At 42.4% G+C, this 18,778-nt stretch overlaps 1 long non-coding RNA gene across 2 annotated transcripts; it reads right to left on the bottom strand.

Annotated features, from left to right (window-relative positions):
* Positions 1-1,613: 1,613 nt before the first annotated feature.
* LOC120551671 lies at positions 1,614-5,741 on the bottom strand. Of its 2 annotated transcripts, none has more exons than XR_005637899.1 (5): positions 5,679-5,741; positions 2,425-2,486; positions 2,240-2,328; positions 2,078-2,146; positions 1,614-1,963 (listed from the first exon to the last, which is right to left on the bottom strand). It is a non-coding gene; the product is annotated as an uncharacterized LOC120551671 (long non-coding RNA). The 2 variants fall into 2 exon arrangements; XR_005637898.1 differs by lacking the exon at positions 5,679-5,741 and adding an exon at positions 3,740-3,783.
* Between the last annotated feature and the right edge of the window lie 13,037 nt (positions 5,742-18,778).

The following is an 18,778-nucleotide window of genomic DNA, read 5'->3' as shown; positions in this document are numbered from 1 at the left end:
GATGTTCTTTTGCTAGTGCTTTGGGGTTGCTGGACGTTTCAGTGAGGGTGCTCTGAAATTTAGAGTTTCCCTGCCTTGACACAAATAGGCTAACGTTACACACACTCGCACAGATGCCCCACCTCCGCCGCGGTTTACTAAACGAGCGAACGAGAGATATTGATTTAAAGTTGCCGATACAACAGCACCATAGAACTCTGATTAGCCCACCAAACGTATTTCAAATACCAGCCAACAAGCCGGGTTCAAACAATCATTACTGCAGCTCTCATACAGTGGCTCAGAAGATGAATGCAGCAGGCCAAATACACCACCCATAGCCAAGCACACGCGCATGTATCCCCACACAGTTTTCACATTTGCACGTATGGTCAAAATACTGTAGTCATATCTGTAGTGACTTAATATATCTAAATAAGCCACTGAGGGCGAACACGTTTTCTGGGCTAAAAATGAACCAATGTCCAGTGCGCTGTATAACTTTAGATTCGGTGATCCATTTATTCCCATTTCTGTAAAACACGTTTACTGTAATGCTCTTCTACGAGACAGAGATAAGAGTAAAGTTCTTGCATGAACCCCTATCAGCTGACTCACCCACTGTGGCCTGGCTGTGCGGTCCCCTGGTCTAATGTCATGTACAGCAGGGTGACGTTAAGCATCCTCAGCAGCAATCACGGCCGTGGTCAGATCACCTTCCTCCGGCTGCTTTTCTTCGTCCTGGGTTGGTGACAAGTAGTGACGGTCAAATTAAGCTTCGCAAACCACTGTCTTTATTTTCTAAGCCCACTAGATGGCGCTTTCTGTTCAACAAAGGGTCGAAAACACACTGAATTGCCATTCCTTTAACCTTTTTCTTTGAACAGAGAGCGCCATCTAGTGAGCTCAGGAAATAAAGACAGTGGTTCGCAAAGCTTAATTTGACCATCACTAGTGACAAGTTCACCATATCTCTCAGTCTCATTTACAGGTTTTGATAAAGTCTCCACACCTTGACGTTGAGGGAGTAAAAAACTATCCATTGCTAGCGTTAGACTCACTTCTCTAATCCTAACGGCTCCAAATATTGAGGTCTTCTTCTTCTTTGTGAATACGTTACTGCGGAAGTAAGGTCAAAAGTTCAATGTGTGCTGCACCCTTTGGCTGAATACGATCACCTGTGTTTTTTAGCCTAAAAATAATCGGTTTGCTTTATTAATGTATTTATTCATTTTTCAAATATAAATTATACTATTTACACATTAAATCACAGCAATTTCTTGGGGGTGCTAAGGGGGTGCTATGGCAATCCTAGGGGTAGCTACAGCACCCCCTAGCCCCTCCCTCGCACCGCCTCTGGCTGGCTTGAATTTCCTCACTCAGGTATTGGCTGAAACCACTACTACAAGAAAAATCACTCGTGATTGGTTGGCAGATCACTGCCACCCAACTATTGGTCACCCTGGGTCATTATACTATATATATATATATATATATATATATATATATATATATATATTATATATATATACACAGTATAATATAATACAATATGCTATTATGTTGTATATTCATGTCCTTGTTATGCGGTGGACTATTACCATTAGGACATGAATTTATTGAGGAAAGGAAAATTTGCCAGGAACGTGATGTTTATTCAAAGAAAGAGCTTTTATATTAGCACAAATGCAAACACACAACTACAAAGCGTAGGAGATCTGCCTACACAACAAATGGGAAGCTCACAGAGAAGCCCAAAATCCTACAGCACCGTGAAGTGCCTGATTGCCGCCTTGGAGCTGTAGGTAACTGGCGGCATTCTCTCTTAATTCATTAATTAGTTTGGCAGACGTCTGTGGTGCGTTGCCCTGTACTTCTGAATCAGCTCTAATCTCGACTGCAGCGTGGCACAGAGCTCGGTGAAAGGAAAGAAAGGAGGGAGGTCGCACAATCCATCCAGCACATTCTGTCTCGCTTCCAGCAGCTGTAAAAACAATCAATAAAGACAATCAGTACTGCGTGATGCACTGCGTATGGACACAACACATCTATTAATGCACCTGAAAAATAGTCACATTGACCAACAACTAAGTCTTACCCTCTTTCTTCTCGCTCGACTCCGAGCTGAACTCTTCACAGCTTGCATACTGTCTCGTCTTACAGGCAGCTGGAAAACAATTAAATGAGAGTGGTATGAATAAAAAAACGTAAGTCACAGTAAAATTACACAAGGAAGGAGAAAATAGTAAAAATGACATACACACAATGGCGTCTTTGTCAGCATCATGTAAATCTGGACTTGCTCCGAGCAAATAGGAGGTCACGGCCTCGTTATGAGGTGAGATTAGTCTGTGTGAACAAAATGTACGGTTAAGATCGGTATAGATCTGTTAACGTATCTATTTCCTTATACAGCAGAATGAAAGCATATTCTTTAAATCTTACCCTTGCTCCGGTTCGTAGCGCCTACAATTTGTCTCTGAGTTGTGAAGACAGCGTACTGCTTCCTGTAAATTACAAGAAAAACCAAAAAAATACACTTTTATAAAGCAACTCACCTGCTTAGCTCTGCCTCAATAAATTGCGCTGAAAGCAGCCAAGCACACAGCTCTGTGCTGCTCGCGTTTAAACTTGCGTGCATGGCGGCAGGCCCGGATTATCACTTGGGCCTTTTTATGTAAAGGGGTAGTGGACAGGGAGGGCCCTTTAAGGTATAGTGCCCAGGGGCACCACATTGTCTTAATATGGGCCTGCATGGCGGGGTTTAAAACATTACTGCTAAGTCTAAGTAGCCTGTTTAAAGTGATGGTTCGGAGTAATTTACCCTAGGGTCCTTTGCACCATGACCTCGAGCCAAACACCCCCCCAGAAGCTTTTTTCACCTGGGTCTAACATTGGGCGGGTTAGCGTAGAGTAGCGTTAGCTGCTGAATAGCTTAGCGTAGGGGCTAATGGACCCACGTTTGTATCTCGTAAATGACCCCACTAATAATGCCCGAAATGATACCAAAGGTCTACACTAGTACAAATAGGTTATGCACTCATAAAATGATGGATTGGAAAGTTTGTAAGTACACCAGAAGTTTATGAACACTTGCCTGCTCTCTTCTGCTCTCTGTTGCTGCTGTTGCTGCTGCTGCTACCTGCAGTTAGACGAGTGCTTAGGGCCATCTACAAATTACCACACCGAAAAGAGATACAACAAAAATATGTATTAATTTAATGATTAAATAAGGTAATGTCTCCAAACTTACCTCAATTATTACTTGTCTCCTGCTAGTTATATTACAGCACTTACTTTAAAAAATAAGTTAAATTAAAAAATATTTTTGTTGCATCTCTTTTCGGTGTTGTAATTTGTAGACGTCCCTTAGCACTCGTCTCACAGCAGCAACAACAACAGCAGAGAGCAGAAGCAAGTGTTATTTACATAAACTTCTGGTGTACTTACAAACTTTCCAATCCATCATTTTATGTGTGCATAACCTATATATACTAGTGTAGACCTTTGGTATCATTTCGGGCATTATTAGTGAAGACCATTTGAGAACTAGCGATGGTCCAATTAATACCTCCTTCAGCGGCTAACGCTACTCCGCTTAAATTGTTAGACCCAGGTGTTTGGCTCGAGGTCATGGTGCAAAGGACCCTAGGGTAAATTACTCCAAACCATCACTTTAACATCCAAACACAGTCATTGTACTTCTCAAGAGTTAATAAACACTACAGACTAGCTTGCCGTTTCATTAATAATCATATACTTATGTTTTCTTTTCCTTTTCTGTGGGTGCATCTTGAACAACTCCTGTGTGTTTCCTTTTTAGTTGCGTGGTTTGTTGTGCTCCCCTGATAAGCAAGTGAAGGCTGGGGGAGGGGGGAGAAGAGGATAGCAGATTAACCAGCTGGGCGCACACAGCGCACAGACTGGTGTGGAGGTGAATTACAGTGAATAATAAAAGAATAATAATAAATAATAAAACGACACGTCGACTACAAAAATTGCCGTCGACTTGGATTACATACCAGTTTATTCTTTTTGGTGTTTTTAATTTGAGCGTTTTAATGGAATACTGGGAAAGTTTAATAACAACAATAGGACAATTAAAGTCCAGATTATGAGGCAAATTCAGCAGAGCCAACAGCTTCATATGCCATGGACATAATACGGACGGAATATGGTGCTGAATTTGCCAGTATTTTAAGAAGACAAATGGTTGGGACTTTGTCATGCAATGACACAGCTGATATGCTTTATGTGAAGCGCAGTGTTTTGGTGTCAGCAGAAAGACTTCTCTTAGAAAGCTGTACAATGGAGCCTCTGTCTCCATTCCACCAGACAATCTTGGATGAGCAAGACCAAAGAAAAGGTCACTGTAGTCATGCCACTATGCACAGTGGTTGAGCTCTAGGAGACTGTGATGTTGTTTGCATGGAATGCACATTTTACCTTTGTGGCAAAGCCTGATTAAAACTAATTGTTGAAATAAATTGTTTTGTGTGTCTTTTTTACATAACATAGGCCATTGCTAATGACATACACAGTAATTAATCTAGCATACTTTCATTAAATAAATTCAAGCTAAAATTTAGGAGTCTATAATTAGGCTCTACTGAGCCTGATGTATTTATACCAGAGATTTTCTTAAAATTAATTTAATACTTTTAGAAATATGTCACCTGGGGCAAAACTCCCCCTGCTGCTACCCTGATTTGCATTTGTATCGCTCACAGAATTTTCATTTACATGTTAAAGCCTCCCCTTGAATTAGGGGGAGGGGGGTCATGGGGGGACAACTGCCAAGCAAGGCCCACGTCAATTTCCGAAAATTCACGGCAGTTTTCAGTGTTGCCTGTAAATTGCCATGTGCAGTCGTAAACCTGAACTTCCACGACAATTGTTCATGTTACAGCGCTTTACTTAGTTTAAAATACTTCTATTTTAAGTATATAATATATAGTCTATTGATGAAGTAGCATTGATCACTTTGAGGGGAGATACAATTTGTCCCCACCGGGAATAGAAATAGTTCTGCAGAGGCAGAGATATGTAGAAAAAAAAGGGGGAAATCCCATGCATCCCCTCGGAAAATCGCAACCTGCGTGTCTGTCAGAAATAGATGTTGTGGAAAAATGTAGCCTCAAATGTTTTTCAGGTTTTTGTTTTTAGTCTGGACTGAATTAAACCACTCTGTTTCCTGGAGTTATGGAAGTGGCTGACCCAGTTCTTCCAAGTCTGTCTCACATCTGGGATGGATTTTGCATACTGAAACCATGAGTTTTATTTCCTCGACATCCAAATCACACCTAATTATGGACAGGATATGAGGACGCACGAGAGGGACTGCTGCTGCTACGCTCTTCATGTTCAGCTAATGAAAATGAGAGTGAAGAGCAATTCTCCTCATCATCAGAGCAATGAGAGTCTCATTCATGTGTTTTATGTGTACAGGCCAACGTCTGTGGGCGGAGCCAGGAACTTCAGGCACCGCTGGTTGGCTGGCCGAGACTGAAACTGAACACAAAAGTGCAATGTCTCGTGCCAGCTCACACCACACTATGTAAAAGTGCACAGAGCAGGATGAATGCATCACTGGGAGAAATAACATACAAAGAAATGTAAGAATATACACATACTGCTTGAATCGGCACACATTTTTAGTGATAGCAGTTTGACTGTAAAAAAATATGGACTCTACTCACTGAATCCAAAACATCCCGGACACGGGTGCTGCCATCTTGTAATTTTGGGCCCAGAGTCTGTTTAGTAGTCATCTCGCATTGCCAGACCCTATCTCCACAGCACTGTGGAGTAAGGTCCCGCTACACCACAGATGCATTCTTGGATAAGAGAAAGAAACGCTCTGGGCTGTTTGCATTTCTTTAAACCAGGGACGGACTGGGGCTAAAAAACAGCCCTGGACTTTCTCCCAAATAGGCCCATCATCCGGCCATTCTGGCCCTAGCCGTGCGCGACAGACACTAGCCAGGCTGTCCTGATACTATGTCACAATACTGTAGCCTATCAGACAAAGTATTCACAGCAAATAACATCTCAAAAGCAATGATGATAATTGGGGTTGTGTTTATTAATGAAGCCTCAGCCTTCAAATAAAAATGTACAATGCCATTACATCTGCATTGCAAATAAAATACAAATAATGAAATGTCACTGGCTACTGTCTTCATCCTAGCAGCAAAAGTGAATTCACTACAACCTCTCATATACAACAATATACAATGCTCTGTGAGCTTTTTGCATTTTGCTGCATCAGTCTCGAGAGACTTGGCACTCTTTTCTTTGAATATTTCCCATCCACCTTTCTCCTTACGTTTTCTACTAGCCGTGGTCTGGTGATAGCAGCGCCGGTCTACGGTGATATCCAGCTAGTAGGCCTACTCTTCTTCCTCATTTATTTTTTACACGTAGCATATAAGTGATCGTATTAGCACCCCTTGCTGTTGGCTGTTAATATTGCTTTATTAGACCGCCAGCCATTCTGGACTTTTCCCGAACGCACAGATTGTCAGCCCTTTTCTGCTTTAAGCCAATCACAATCGTCTTGGGCGATGCTAAGCTCCGGATGCAACGACGGTGGCTCGGCTAAATAGTCTCTTTTTCTTATGTTAAACAGCTATTTTGTACATACCGTAATTTCTAAAATAAAAATTGGTAGTCAATTAAAAGCCGGGCCTCTGATTGTGGCCGGGGGCGTGGACAATATATTCATGCTTTTTTCCACACTTTGTTTTTCTGGATTATGGTACTCATGTAAAGTATTATTGTTCTACCGGTATTTTAGTCAATGTGGCTGTATGTGTTACTCAACCAAGTGTAGTTAGTGCAGTAGCTACATTGGATGTAAAACGGATCTCATTTAGCGCTAGCAGAGAATGACAGACTCTGGTGCTAGTGACGGACTTTTCAACAAAAAACGAAAAGTGAAGAACTCGGGTGAAGAAGCTGCGAGACATTTCGACATTGACCCCAGGAGAATAAGATACTGGAAGAAACAGAAGGATGAGCGGACAAGATTAGCCGACAAGAGCAAAGCACGGCTAGCTGGAGGTGGGAGGAAAAACGTTAGCCTGGAGCTAGAAACAAATAGCTACCGTCTGTAACGTTAATCAGATACTGGTGTGCTGCAAACCAGCAATGTGTTGGAAAGGAGATACATTCCGTCTTTTATTATGTCAAGACAGAGAACTCTTGACAAAAAAACATTTCCCAAGGAGTATGTATTACAAGCTTTGGCAGATTTTCTATTTTGATATAGTGAGCAAAATCTATAAAAGCAACATTATAGGGGTTTAACAGGTAAGAACTTAGAGAAAAAGCAGATTTAACCTTGGTCAGTATCTTTATTGATAGCATCAAGTTTAACATCACATTAAAATGTGACTTTAGACTGAGCAGGCATTACTCATGGAAGAGGAACCCAAGATGCCAACACCCATGCACTCCATCGGCGCCTAAGTGCCAATTACGAGCTCTGAGGAGTACAGGAGTCACACCTTCTGAGCAGGGAAGGAGTCACACTGACAGATCTGAAGCACCGTGTCCTGGCAACACCCATGGCAGTAAAACCGAGACTGATGCGAAGTGCGGGGCCTTGGTGCGTAGAGGTTGGCATGGCAATGACAGAGACCCTGTGGTGTTGAGGACTCTCAAGCTGGTGGTGACGATGCAGAAGTCTCTGTGGTTGATGGAAATGCCAGGGAAGTGAAGCGCACCATGTCTTTTGAGGTGTGGCGAAGCCTCTGCCTCAGAGTTAATGTGCGTGGCTTTGGGCACATCCGCCATGGCCTCCCACTGGGGCAGCAGGTCCAGCCTGATGATGCAGGGGTCTTGTTCTTTGGTTGGTCAGCATTTTTGCATCTTGGCATAATGTGCCATCAAGGGTGCAGTGTGTGTGCTTGGCCCTTATGTGGGGTAACAACTGGATTGTTATACCCAGGGTACTGTTTTCCGGGGGTGGGGGGAGGGATTTCCCCTTTCTGGTCTACATATCCCTGCCTTTGCAGCAGGGGCGAGCCCTTTGAACCTGTAATCGTTTGTCCTTTGTCACTAACAGACAAGTTTGTGAACTCCAACTTGAAGCACTAAAATTGATTTAAAAATAAATAAATAGTTTATTATTATTAGAATTTTAAGCGGGGCTGAGATGAAATTTAGCGGGGCTTGAGCCCCCCTGAAAAGGGCCTAAAATCGCCAATGCTCTGCTGAATTATTTAGTCACAAAAATTGCTGTGCTGTTTGCAGGCTGAGACAAAAGCAGTTTCATGTCAAAAAGAAATTGGATTGTTTTACCTGGTGGGGACAAAATGTTTCCCCCCCTTAAAGTGATCAATGCTACTTCACCAATAGACCATATATTATATACCTAAAACAGAAGTATTTTAAACTAAGTAAAGTGCTGTAATGTGAACAGTCTATAGTTCCATATAACGATAAAATCTGAGCAGCAGTTGCTGGTTGTATTTAGCCACTACAGAGCTCTGGGACGCCGGCTACCAGCGGCAATTGTTTAGCCGCTAATAGGTGACTGAGAGCTGACTACAGGCACCGCCAGATGACGGTCCTTCCAGGGGCCGTGGCAGTGGAGTTTATCCAGAAAAAGAGTGGAGTTTATCCAGAAAAAGAAAGCGTCATCGTGGTTAAAACACTCCTGAGGAACGAACGAGCGTTATCTGGGTTATCTGGGGGGGGTGGTGGATGTGCCCAGTGTTGTTGTCAGTACTTAGAAATTCCTCATGGGGGAGACAGAAACTACACACTATAGCTTCAAACTTAACTAACTAAATTGCATCATATCAGCTCCATCATATGGCGATGGATGCCATTGACACAATGTGAGTTCATTAATGAGCTCAATAATTCATTGATTAAATCCAAGCTAGGATGTTTGAGTTGCTGTGCAGGTGTGTGACAGATGGATACACGTCCTCAAAGAGAGAACAGTGTGCCAATAAAACCACCAGTAACGTTTCTCCTTATGTTCTGCCCTCTTTCCCTCGACTGCATTATGCCTGCTGAGTTTTTGGGTAATACAAGGACAGCCACCGTCTCCTTTCCCTGCCACTTATTTCATATTACAACTATCATCTGTGCAATAGGCTGTGTAATGCCAGCGGCGGCTGCGGAAGCCTCAAATGAGCCGTAATTGACCTGTAATAGCACTTTAATCTAAGAGCCTTCTGCCCGAATCCCAACATTGTTCCTCAGTGATACCCATGTGCCTCCCCCCGCTGATCCTGTTCTCACTACCAACTGGAGGTTACAAAGGTCGGCTTTGTTTCTCCATAGGTCGCAGGCAACCTGAGTGGAGTGATTAGAGCGAGTGGATTAGTTGTGAATTCATATGGTACTCTGAGCCAGCTGTTGTAGAGGATCAGTTAATGCAGAGCTTCCCCAACTTTTTCTGCCAGGCCCAAGTGGTAACTTTTTTTTAATTTAATTTAATTTTGTTTATTTATTAGGGACCATGTACAATTTTAAACATAAATTTTACCATTTGATGCATTGTACCAGAGTTAGCCTCAGGCTAATTTAAATCTGCTGTCCTTCCTGGCCTGAAAAGTGAAGCCAATGCAGAAGTGCATTAAACCCGCAATCTTTCTGTTTAGTTTAGTATAGGATCATCATTAAAAAAACATAAGAACATTACAAACATGAATCATTGCTCACATTAACACATCTTAATCATGCGTTAAATTTTACTGTCAACATTACTCAACACATTAAACACATACATTAAACAATTGTGAACCTTTGATGGCTACATGTTAGAATTGTGATTACTGACTACATATAATAAGATAAAACTCAAAATGACCGGGAAAATTAAAGTATTTAAATGAATAACTAGTGTTAAGGAAAAACTCAGGAGTAGCACAACTCATTTCACAGACGTGAAGAAGGTTCAGGAGACCTTAATGACTTACACAGGAGCATTTAATGAACACTCAATGGAGGAGAGAATTTAGGCAGCCAGTGCAGTTTAACCACGGTGTCTTATCGTGTCGTGCCACCCCAAATCTCTGAAGTTCCTGTCTTCCTGAATGTGTATTTAAACTCATGCTGGAGGCATTAAGTTTAGCTGAACCTTCAATGTAAATCAAGATATTGCAGGCGCCTAAAACACAGATGCTAAAGCCTAGTTCAGCCCATCTCTGACTCTCTGAAGTGTGCAAAAGTGTGGCAGGCCCACCGACTTCCAAAAGGAGACAGTCCTGAAAGAAAACATTCCCTTATCATGCAGCTGTCTAGTCCATATCCACGCATTCCACTTCCGGGGTTGCTACGTGGCTGCTGGAAATTCCCATTCCCGGATGTCTCTCTTTATGGCCGGATGTCTGTTACCTTCCGCTTTCTTTGTGACTGTGCAGCTAGCTAGACTATCTGTACAGTCTGAGTTTTCTGTTGCACGACTAAAACAACTTTTAAACGTCCACATGTTCCACCAAAACAAGTTCCTTCCCAAGGCTATTTAGCAGCGGCACCGTTGCTTCGTCCTGAGCTTAGCGCCGCCCATGACGATTGGGATTGGTTTAAAGAAATGCAAATAAACCAGAGAACCTTTTTCTCCCATTCCGGAATGATGTGTGGACTAGCAAGACCCTCCTCCGCAGTGCTGTGGAGGAAGGTCTGGCAAAGCCAGACTAGCAGCTGCCTAGACTCCCTGAATCTATGAAGTCACAAAGTTGAAGTACTCCTCTGCCTGGAAATGTTATGACCTTATGTTGGACACTGACTTGAATGAGACCTGGGTATCACTGTCTCAACTTAATATGAGTTTGTAAGCTGGAAATTCCACCACAGTTCCCTCCTTATAAGATCTAAAAGGTCTTATTCAAACCTTCCAGCATGAGTTTAAATATACCTTCAGGAAGACAGGAATGGAAGAGAGTTGGGACGGTAAACTGTACTGCCTGCTGGAATCCTTTTCTCAATTGCGTGTTCATTAACTGCACTAAATGATTCCTCTTGGGGGAATTGTTGGACGTTTGTAAATTACAGAGTGTGGTCTAGACCTACTCTATCTATAAAGTGTCTTGAGATAACTTGTTAAAATTTAATTAAATTTAATTGAATGAAATGCTTCTGTGTAATTCATCAAGGTCTCCCGAACCTTCACGTATGCGAAATGAATTGTGCTGCGCCTGAGTTTTTCCTTAAGAATTAGATAATTAAAGGAAGGAATGGGTGTGTGGGCACTTGCATACTGAGTGGCATGCAAACAAAGGACAGACCACGGACCGCCATCTCTTTGATGATAGTCATATCTGTAAAGTCTGCTGTAGACCAGAATGCACAGATTTCCGTTTCTGTTGGAAAACGCTGATGTCTCGCACCACCATGAACCAGGTTTAGTAAAGCCAGATAACTGAAAAATGTGCTGGGTATGTTGAACTTGCTTTGTAGTACAGGCCTCTGGTGACTCAGATTGGCCAAGGCCTCATTCAAACTACCTTCGTCGCAAAATCACAGGTCTTTCCATTCATTTTGAATGGGGGTAGTGCGTTTAGACTGCGGCGGGGAGGGGCGACACGCAAAAAAATTCCAGCAGACCGACTCAACTTTTGGAGAAACACAACCCCACGTCACGCTGCAGTGGTCATGACTTGTCGGTGTGTTTTGAGCTATCGTTTGAGGCAGTGTGAGAGTCCTGTACAAGACAAAAGGAAACATCACAGAAAACAGAAATTGTAAAATATAAAGTCTACTTGTGCTACATTGGGGGGTTAAGGAACACAACAGGACGTCACACATTTGGGCCATTTGTGACACTCCCATAGCGCTGAACTACTACTACTCTGCGGCAAACTGCCAGATCGCTGTTTCCCTGTCTGAACGCATCCATCTGATTCACCTAACTGAATGACAATGACCGACCCCAGAATTTCCTCAGCTTTCCCCCTGTTGTACCTGCATGTCACTAAGTTTGGGAATCATTGAGTTTAGAACATATTTGGTTGAGTATTTTTTACTTATATATATATAATAACCAAATTTCAATTTTAGAAAATGCTGTTACTATGTTGACAAAAAGAAAATAAAAAAGTTTCTACAACTTGCAATGCTTTCTTCACTTTCATGTCAGCCAATTTCAATAAAACACTGTGAAGTCCCCACTATGTGGAACTCAAACAGAACTCTTTGTTGATGTGGCTTTTTGAATGCAATATGGAGAGTAAGAAATAGGGGTCATTTAATGGCTGGCACAGAACGCATCAGAGTAGAGACTCCGTATAGGAAACTGAATTTGCTCTCATCCGAGCAGCACAACTCCAGTCTTTGAATACAAATTGAGAGGGAGGGCTGAGGAGAATACTGCTTCGGCTCTTCTGATTCCACCGGGATTGGATGTGCCTTATTTCCAAGTGAAGTGCTCGCCGCTACCATTTTCTGCCCTTTGGTCCTTTCCCCTGCTATCTCACTTTCAATTATTAGTTTTCTTCCTGTTTTTTTTTTTGCACTGGGGGCGGAGGGGCCGTAAAGAGGGAAGAGGCGAGGTGACCTGATATATATCAAATCAGCCCTAACAGAGGACAACTCATCGTCAGATTTCCTTTTGATTAGACCCGGGCATCACAGAGGCGGAAGAGAAAAGCATCCGAGGGCCAGAGGAGCACACAGGCCTGATAACAGGCAATCAGTGAGAGCCACAGGTCAGCCTGTACAGGTTTTTTGTCAGGCTGTTAGTGTTGAGACTGCACCATGCTTCCATATGATTTGTTGTCGTGGTAATAAGGCTGCACATACACACAGGACAAAGACATGCTACACAAAGAAGAAGAAACGAAGAACAATGAGCAGCATGACCATTCACTCCCTTAATGGTTTCTGCAGCAGTTTTCCCCTGTGAGCACCTTTTCTCGTGACTTTTTAGCTTGTCTTACAATGTTTTATTGGCTTCAGTTTCTGTAGCACAACGTTGTTCTGTACTTTGATTGGAGTGTTGTGAGGAAATAAAAAGTAAATACGCTAAGTGCCTAGTAGGCTACACTAAGGCCTCAATAAAAAGACAAGCATTTATAATGTCTGCCTATAAAATGTATAATAATCAAATAATTAATTAGTTATAATGACTCTCATTAAATATAATTGCATGTTTGTACTGGATCTTGACTTCAGTTAGAAGAGACTGAAATGTGTGTAGAGAGGTCAAGGGGGTCAAACTGCCAGCACAAGAATGTTTCCTGGGGAAGGGTTGATTAGGTTAAGATTAGGGCTGGGCAACGATTAAAAGTTTTAATCACGATTAATCGCATGATTTCCCTGATTAATCGCGATTAATCGCATTGTTATATGCAAAATCCAATAAGGAATTCAAAAGTAGTGTATAGCGCAATTTTATTTTAAATGTTCTGCCATATGAACGAAAGTGCCATAATAATATATATATTATATATATAATATATATATATCATTAATTAGGTAATTATGGGTAATTAGGTAATTATGGTTACCTAGTGATGTCCAGTAGTCCCCAGTGAGAGCGACAGCGGGTGCACATTGTAAAATTGTCACTTTTGCAGTCCTCTCCTTTTCATAAAACTCATGTATTCTTCTTGTGATGGAGCGTCTTGAGGGAATCTCATACCTGCCGTCATTTGTTGCGATTCTCAGAATGTTTCTCAGACCGACGTCCTCCACAACACTAATGGGCCTGCAGTCTGTAGCTATCCACTTCGCTATGGCATTTGTTTATCTATTCTTCTCCCACACGCTGCATCTAACGTAGTCTGCCGAAGCCTTGCGCCACTGTTTGTTTCGTTGAATGATTTGCTGGTATCAACTGTGTGTATTTCATTTAGGTGATATTTCAGACTGGAAGTACTCCGGTGATAAGAAAATTCAACTTTGCAGTGGTTACAAATAACTTTGGTTCTGTCGACTGCGCCGTCTGGAAGAACTTTAAAATGAAAATGGCCACGTAAAAGTTCCGTACCCCTCCATGTTTGTTGGTTTGTTTTTTCTTTTCTTTTCCGGTTCCTGTAAGCGCGGCAGCAGTCAGCAACAGACAAAATAAAAGCCTGTGAGCAACAGACTTTTACAATAATAAAATAAATAATAAAAACTGCGTTAATGCGTGATAAAATAATTGTCGCTGTAAATTAATTAATGAGTTAACGCGATAATAACGCGTTAATAACGCATAAACTTGCCCAGCCCTAGTTAAGAGTCAAGAGCATTGATATTAGAAGGAGAGGGGGTAGTAGACTGGTAGGAAGTAGAGTCAAGTCCTCTTGAGTGGAAAATACCTGGGGAAAGGGAGAGAGGGAATCCTTAAGGGAGTCGACGTCTCCCATTGGAACATTGTGTGCCAAGAGGCTAGGACTAGCATGTGCACCAACAAGGAAGCGCCAAGTCTAAACCACGGTTGCCTCCCACCTTAGTATTAGTCAATCATAATAGCTTGCACATTTCTATATAATTTCACGTTACCTATATTCAGTATTCTTTTTGGAGCGTGAAGAGACAGAGTAACAGCGGCCGGCTGACTGTGGACTCACAAACCGAAAAGATCATTGTACAAGTTTTTTTTATTATTATTCCAGATTTAATAAACCACCTTAAAACGAGAGAAGTAGTTTGTCATCTGTCCTGACTGACCAACTGGACCGCGTCAGTGTCTTCAGCCTGTCATCCAGCCCCTTTAGGGCATCAGTCCACCATTGTTGTAGCGCAGATAGCAATCCAGTCTGTGGACTTACAAAACACTGCAGCTCCTGTCCCACTTTCCAATTAGGATTCTGTTGGAAGCTAAAGAAAATCGGAGAATGACCTGTCACAGATGCCTTGCAAATCTAGGCCTTTGGGAATTTAGTGTTGAAATGCAAAAGCAGAAATCCTTTCCTGAGGCGTTAATATTTAAAAAATCTACTTAGTCACCCGTCTCTCCCTCACAGTTAGCATGAAAGAGCTTACTAGTCAAAAGCATCTTCACAGATGGCCTGGTTCTGGTGATTATAATGATGTTTATGTCACTTAGTCATTCCATTCACTCACACACTTTGGTGTATGTTTCATATACTTTTAGCTCTTCTAGTTTTAGAGCCTCAGCAGACATTGCAATAGTCGATTATGCTTTTGTGAATTAAAATGAGCATGAGGATCATCTCCTCACTCAGTAGTGCAGTAATTCCAGATTTGCTTATTTGGCGATGCCTGGATACAGTATATCCTGACACCAAAGCAGTTAGTGTTTATTAGGGGTGTGCATTGGCACTGCCCTCACAATTCGATTCGATTACGATTCACCAGGTAACGATTCGATTCAATTCGATTCTACGATGCATTGCGATGCATTGCAATGCATCAACATTCTACTGCACACAAGGCAAATTTTTCATCAGTCATGAGCAGGTCTCAACATAAAAAAAAATCCCTACTGGCCCCCAGTTAATGATAACTAGAGAGGCTACTTAACTAGAAAATGATCTCAGATTAGGGGGCAATTCACTGAGGAGTGATGGTTAAAGACTTGATTACTGAAACGTAATCCGTGTCCTGATTGGTGGAAAATGCTTACAGAAAGAAAGGCCTGTTGTCAGGGAAACATCTCACTGTCAAGAGTCTGAAGTGAAAAGTTGTGGAAAACAGCAGCTGTGATGATGAATGGACTGATAAGCAGGCTAGCATTCCTCCTGTATGCCTCACTTGAAATAAGACAATGTTGTTGCTAAATAATACAACCGGCATCATCATCAAGAATAAAGAACGCTGCGTCATTCACGTGCATATTAAGTAGCCACATGTATTTGTTTTGGTCTTTAAATACCCCATAGTTTCCGCGACCCGGAGAGGATGGTTAGACAGCAGCTACGTTTACAAGAGTTTGTCCAAAGTTCAAGATTGGTTGCGAATTAAGATAAACACTTAGACTACAAACTACATCTTTCATTTTAGCTTGTTTGTAAAGTCGCTATTTGCAGAGCAGAGCTGTGTTTGCACAGCGGTGGGCCGAAGTGGACAGCCAGACAGAGCAGACTAAAATATCGCTTTCTGCCTTAACAACAGGTAGGTGGGTATTGAGAAGTATTGACTCTGTAATCATTGAGGGTTTATTGTAGGCTACTTACAGTAGGCTAACGAGTGTAGCGTTAGTTCATCTGCGCCATCGTCGGTAAATAATCCCCGGGAACGTTTCCAGCTACATGTGCGCGCAGCGCGAGAATCGCTGTTCAGAATCCAAAATGCAACGCTTGTATCCAAATTAATTGGTTATAAATTACCTGAGGTGAAAATGTGAAATGTTAACATTCACACGCTTCGTGCCGCTCTGTATGACGTGTGCTGATGCAGCAGACAGAGCCACAGTGACAGAAACTTCACAACTTTATTGTCCACTCAAGGCCAGAAAATAAACAGTGACATAATCGATTATGGCACTTTGCCGCATCGATGCTGAATCGTGCATGCCCCGCATTGCAATGCATTGCCGAATCAATTATTGTTGACACCACTAGTGTTTATTGCAATATCTGGGGACTTCAACCACGTTACTCTGTCTATATTCAAGCAGTTTGTGGACTGTCCTGCTGGATAAATAAGGTACACAATTCCTTGGACTGAAGTTCTGTAAAGTCAAATATGGGGAGAAGATTGTAACCCTTGTCTCTGTTCAAGGATTGTATTTGGTGCCATATAATGTTGCCATAAAGACAGTGAGCAAGATCAGTTCAGCCTCGTCATTTGTCTTTTTTATCAGCATGTATTTCTTCATAATATTGCAAATCTGCCTGCATTGGCTATTGGTTCCCATGGAAGCCCATAGGGGACTTAATTAAAATGATAATCCTAGAAATAAAAATGTAATTCAACAATATCATTATAATTTTTTTTAAATAAAAATGAAAACAAGAATGCTACAATGCAAACTCGTATGGGTGTTCTATGACCGTATTAAAATGAAAATGGAAAAGCTGTTTTGACTAGTGCTGTCAGTTAAACGCGTTATTAACGGTGTTAATGCAAACCCATTTTAACGGCGTCGATTTTTTAATCGCGAGATTACGTTCTTTTTGGCCTAGCAAACTTTATAGTTTTTTTCACATGCTGTTGCAACAACTAGTAACGTTAGAAAAACTACAATACCACACCGGATCTAGATACACCGGAAACACAACAACAGGCACGCCGCACACACTTGTTTGGGCTTGCTAACCGGCCAAAGAGTAGTAGGCTAACGTTACATTTTGAGTGGATGGCGAGCACGAGATGCCGAAATGGATGCCAATAAGATTCTGAATGGAAAGTTTACTTTTAAAAAGTTGTCGAGGGGGACAGTAGTTTCACGCACACACAGCCTGTACTCCATGGAGAAAGCACCACACTTAAAGTCAAACGCTGTCTCTTACCGTATCTAGTATTTATATATATATACAATTTAATCATTTAGACTTGTTTTTTTTTTTTTTTTTTACTGTTTTTGTCATTGGGGACATTGTCCACCCCCTTTTCTGTCCAGGAGAATTGTTACATTCCTTATTAGAAAAATGTAAAGGTTACAAATGTCCTGCTGTGGCATATGGTTTTGGACCACTTTGTTTGTTCTGTATAAGGAAAGTGTAAGTGTTACATCTTAGTTAGGTTAAGTAGGCCTACTTGGAGGAATTGTGCAATAATGACAGATTCACACCTTTTTCTTTTGTTTACAGTAAATAAATACTAAACAATTACAAATCTTAAAGTCAAGTTCATAAAGTAACTTTCTTTGCATTCTTTTGATTCCCAATCAAGATACACTGGTAAGAATTGCTTTCCATTGTCAATATGTACTGTGGCCAAATGGCCCCTGAATCGTTGCCATGCTGGGTACACACCTTCAAAGGCCTCCCATTGTGTTTGGCAAAACAAGCACATGGCCAAGAAGCCAGCCTACAACAAGTCACGGCTGGCAACCACTAATCACTGCCTCCAGCTGCCTCTCGTTTGCCCTCGTCAGGCCAGGACAAAAGGAGCCACACCACCTAAGGCAGGTTAGTCTGTGTTTGCCACTCAAGCTAACCACTGCTCTGTTTTTCCTGCACCCAGAAAGCCCATAAACCAAGCCAAGGACGACTGGAGCTGAATGAATTTCCGCTGGAACTCAAGGTCTCCTGTCCCCTCCTTGCCCAACTTCACCAGTGAGCTCCCTACTGCACCTCGCCTACCCAGCAGAATTCCCCAAGGCCTAACCCAACCCTGCACACTAGCCACGCCACAAGGGAGCTACACCACTGCACTCTTTATTTTGCTGTACAAAGACAAATTAAGCACCCACATTAGTGGGTTTGTCACTGCAATTTGATTGTGGTCCATTCTTGTCCCGCCACACTGGTGGAGAATGCGGGCATGAGAAGAATGGATTCAACTGCTTCACAACCCCAACAGACAGCCCCCCGTCCTGCTGCAGCAGCTGCGGGGGACCCCATGCAAGTTGTCCTGCAGACGCTTGTCCAGGGCCAGCGGGAATCACAGCAAGTCGCAACAGCCCTCGTTGCCCTGACTCAGCAATTCCTGCGGATGCAAGACCCCGGTGGACCTCTGGGCCCCCAAACTGCTCATGATGTCGCCCGCTCCCACCTCACAAAGCTCACTGCAGACGATGACGTGGAAGCATATCTCTACACCTTTGAACAGACTGCCGCCAGGGAACGGTGGCCTCGTGCTAATTGGGCAGATATTCTTGCCCCCTACCTTACGGGTGAAGCGCAACGAGCCTATCAGGCTTTGCCTTGGCCGAATGCAAGGAACTATGACACCCTGAAACAGGAAATTTTGCTCCGGCTTGGATTCTCTCCAGTAGCAGCAG

The sequence above is a fragment of the Perca fluviatilis genome, chromosome 21 (genome assembly GCF_010015445.1).
Source record: "Perca fluviatilis chromosome 21, GENO_Pfluv_1.0, whole genome shotgun sequence".
In the NCBI taxonomy this organism is placed as follows: domain Eukaryota; kingdom Metazoa; phylum Chordata; class Actinopteri; order Perciformes; family Percidae; genus Perca; species Perca fluviatilis.
The sequence above is the reverse complement of the archived record's forward strand: the minus strand, read 5'-3'. Positions and strand labels throughout refer to the sequence as shown.